Raw genomic sequence first — 4534 nt, 5'->3', positions numbered from 1 at the left:
TCCCCAGCTTCTCCATTACAGAGAGTGGCATAAGATTTATACCTGACCCCAAGTCACACAGAGCCTTCTTAAAGGTCATGGTGCCTATGGTGCAGGGTATTGAAAATTTACCAGGATCTTGTTTCTTTTGAGGTAGAGTTTGCTGAACCCATGTATCTAGTTCACTAATGAGCAAGGGAGGTGCATCTTCCCAAGTCTCATTACCAAATAACTTGGCATTCAGCTTCATGATAACTCCTAGATATTGAGCAACTTGCTCTCCAGTTACGTCTTCATCCTCTTCAGAGGAAGAATAGTTTTCAGAGCTCATGAATGGCAGAAGGAGGTTTAAAGGAATCTCTATGGTCTCTATATGAGCCTCATATTCCTTTAGGTCCTCAATAGGGAACTCCTTCTTGTCTGGGAGACATCCCATAAGGTCTTCCTCATTGGGATTCACGTCCTCCCTTTCCTCTCTAGGTTTGGCCATTTTGATTATATCAATGGCCTTGCACTCTCTTGTTGGATTCTCTTCAGTATTGCTTGGGAGGGTACTAGGAGGAGTTTCAGTGATTTTCCTACTCAGCTGGCCCACTTGTGCCTCCAAATTTCTGATGGAGGACCTTGTTTCACTCATGAAACTTAAAGTGGCCTTAGACAGATCAAAGACTATATTTGCTAAGCTAGAGGAGCTCTGCTCAAAATTCTCTGTCTGTTTCTAAGAAGATGATGAAAAAGGCTTGCTATTGTTAAGCCTGTTTCTTCCACCATTATTAAAGCCTTGTTGAGGCTTCTGTTGATCCTTCCATGAGAAATTTGGATGATTTCTCCATGAATAATTATACCTGTTCCCATAAGGTTTACGCATGTAAATTACCTCTGTCATTGCAGGGTTCTCAGGATCATAGGCTTCTTCTTCAAAAGATGCCTCTTTAGTACTGTTGGATGCATTTTGCCATCCATTTAGACTTTGTGAAATCATGTTGACTTGCTGAGTCGACATTTTGTTCTGAGCCAATATGGCATTCAGAGCATCAATCTCAAGAACTCCCTTCCTCTGAGGCGTCCCATTATTCACAGAATTCATCTCAGAAGTGTACATGAATTGGTTATTTGCAACCATGTCAATAAGTTCTTGAGCTTCTACAAGTGTTTTCTTTAGGTGAATGGATCCACCTGCAGAATGGTCCAGTGATATCTTAGAGAACTCAGATAGACCATAATAGAATATATCCAGAATAGTCCACTCTGAAAGCATGTCAGAAGGACACCTTTTGGTCATCTGCTTGTATCTTTCCCAAGCTTCATAGAGGGATTCACCATCTTTCTGTTTGAAGGTCTGAACATCCACTCTAAACTTGCTCAGCTTTTGAGGAGGAAAGAACTTAGCCAAGAAGGCCATGACCAGCTTATCCCAAGAGTCCAGGCTATCTTTAGGTTGTAAATCTAACCATGTTCTAGCTCTGTCTCTTACAGCAAAAGGGAAAAGCATGAGCCTATAGACTTCAGGATCTACTCCATTAGTCTTAACAGTCTCACAGATCTGTAAGAACTCAGTTAAAAACTAATAGGGATCTTCTGATGGAAGTCCATGAAACATGCAGTTCTGTTGCATTAGAGCAACCAGTTGAGGTTTCAGCTCAAAATTGTTTGCTCCATTGGCAGAGATTGAGATGCTTCTTCCATCAAATTTGGAAGTAGGTGTAGTATAATCACCAAGCATCCTCCTTGCATTATTGTTGTTGGGTTCGGCTGCCATATCCTTTTCTTGTTCAAAAATTTCAGTAAAGTTGTCTCTGGCTTGTTGTAATTTAGCTTCTCTTAGTTTCCTCTTCAGAGTCCTTTCAGGTTCAGGATCATCTTCAACAAGAATGTCTTTTTCCTTCTTCCTGCTCATATGAAAGAGAAGAGAACAGAAAAAGAAGAGGAATCCTCTATGTCACAGTATAGAGATTCCTTTATGTTAGTAGAAGAAGAAAGGAATAGAAGAAGGAAAAGGTAAGAATCCAAACACAAGGGGGAGGAATGAGTTCAAATTCTTGAGTGGAAAAGAAGTGTTAGTAGATAAATAAATAAATAGAAGAAGATGAGAGAGGGGAGTTTTCAAAAATTAATTTTGAAAAAGGGTTAGTGATTTTTCGAAAATTAAAAGAAGAAATAAAATTAAAATTAAAATTTAAAACAGTTAGTTAATAAAAAAGAATTTTGAAAAATAGGGAGATAGTTTTCGAAAATTAGAGAGAGGAAAGTAGTTAAGTGGTTTTGAAAAAGATAAGAAACAAACAAAAGTCAATTAGTTAGTTGAAAAAGATTTGAAACTCAATTTTGAAAAGATAAGAAGTTAGAAAAGATTTTGAAATTGGTTTTGAAAAAGATATGATTTGAAAAAGATATTTTAAAAAGATATTTTGGAAAAAGAATTGATTTTTAAAATTAAAATTAATTACTTGACTAACAAGAAACTAAAAGATATGACTCTATAATTAAAGATTGAACCTTTCTTAACAAGAAAGTAACAAACTTCAAATTTTTGAATCAATCACATTAATTGTTAGTAAAGTATTCGAAATTTTGAAATAAAGATAAGAAAAAGATTTTGAAAATAAATTTTAAAATTTTTCAAAAATAATAAAAAAATGAAAAAGATTTTATTTTTGAAAAAGATTTTGAAAAGATAAGATTTTTATAATTGAAAATTTGACTTGACTTATAAGAAATAGCTAAGTTTTAAAAATTTTTTACTAAGTCAACTCAAATTTTTGAAATTTATGAGAAAAAAAAGGAAAAGATATTTTTTATTTTTGAATTTTTTAATGATGAGAGGGAAAAACACAAATATGACCCAAAACATGAAAATTTTGGATCAAAACACTTAATGCATGCAAGAACACTATGAATGTCAAGATGAACACCAAGAACACTTTGAAGATCAAGATGAACATGAAGACTTATTTTCGAAAAATTTTCAAGAAAAGGAAAACATGCAAGACACCAACCTTAGAAATTTTTTATGCTTAGACACTATGAATGCAAAAATGAATATGAAAAACAACAAAAGACACAAAAAAAATTTAAAGATCAAATAAGAAGACTTATCAAGAACAACTTGAAGATCATGAAGAACACATGCATGAATTTTTGAAAAAAATGCATAAATTTTTTAAAACATGCAATTGACACCAAACTTAAAATTTGACTCAAGACTCAAACAAGAAACACAAAATATTTTTGGTTTTTATGATTTTATGAAAAAAAATTTGTATTTTTCGAAAATAATCTTTAGGAAAACGAAAACAAAGAAATTTTTTTTTGAAAAATTTTTGAAAACTTTTTGAAAAGAAAATTACCTAATCTGAGCATCAAGATGAACCGTCAGTTGTCCAAACTCAAACAATCCCCAGCAACGGTGCCAAAAACTTGGTGCACGAAATTGTGATCATCAACAATGGCGCCAAAAACTTGGTAGCGCTCTCAAACATGAATCACACTTTGTCACAACTTTGCACAACTAACCAGCAAGTGCACTGGGTCGTCCAAGTAATAAACCTTACGTGAGTAAGGGTCGATCCCACGGAGATTGTTGGTATGAAGCAAGATATGGTCATCTTGTAAATCTCAGTTAGGCGGGTTCAAATGGTTATAATGGTTTTTGAAAATAATAATAAATAAAACATAGAATAAAGATAGAGATACTTATGTAAATCATTGGTAGGAATTTCAGATAAATGTATGGAGATGCTTTGTCCCTGTTGAATCTCTACTTTCCTACTACCTTCCTTCAATCCTTCATACTCCCTTCCATGGAAGGCTGTATGTAGGGCATCACCGTTGTCAATGGCTACATCCCATCCTCTCAGTGAAAATGGTCCAAATGCTCTGTCACAGCATGGCTAATCATCTGTCGGTTCTCGATCATGTCAGAATAGAATCCATTGATTCTTTTGCGTCTGTCACCACGCCTAACAATCACGAGTTTGAAGCTCGTCACAGTCATTCAATCGCTGAATCCTACTTGGAATACCACAGACAAGGTTTAGACTTTTCGGATTCTCAAGAATGGCCGCCAATAATTCTAGCTTATACCACGAAGATTCTAGTTAAGGAATCCAAGAGATATTCGCTCGTTCTAAGTTAGAACGGAAGTGGTTGTCAGTCACGTGTTCATATGTGAGAATGATGATGAGTGTCACAGATCATCACATTCATCATGTTCAAGTGCAACGAATATCTTAGAATAAGAATAAGCTGAATTGAATGGAAAACAGTAGTAATTGCATTAATTCTCGAGGTACAGCAGAGCTCCACACCCTTAATCTATGGTGTGTAGAAACTGCACCGTTGAAAATACATAAGTGATGGTCCAGGCATGGCCGAATGGCTAGCCCCCATAAACATGATCAAAGGATCAAAAGGTGAACAAAATTAATCCAAAGATGTCTAATACAATAGTAAAATGTCCTATTTATACTAGACTAGTTACTAGGGTTTATAGAAATAAGTCTAAATGCAGAAATCCACTTCCGGGGCCCACTTTGGTGTGTGCTTGGGCTGAGCT

At 35.2% G+C, this 4534-nt stretch overlaps 1 non-coding gene across 1 annotated transcript; it reads left to right on the top strand.

Annotated features, from left to right (window-relative positions):
- The first annotated feature begins 1235 nt into the window (after positions 1-1235).
- Positions 1236-1339, top strand: LOC112804793 (small nucleolar RNA R71). The gene has a single exon (XR_003203410.1). It is a non-coding gene; the product is annotated as a small nucleolar RNA R71 (small nucleolar RNA).
- Positions 1340-4534: the final 3195 nt, after the last annotated feature.

Source organism: Arachis hypogaea, chromosome 5, assembly GCF_003086295.3.
Source record: "Arachis hypogaea cultivar Tifrunner chromosome 5, arahy.Tifrunner.gnm2.J5K5, whole genome shotgun sequence".
NCBI lineage: Eukaryota > Viridiplantae > Streptophyta > Magnoliopsida > Fabales > Fabaceae > Arachis > Arachis hypogaea.
The sequence above is the reverse complement of the archived record's forward strand: the minus strand, read 5'-3'. Positions and strand labels throughout refer to the sequence as shown.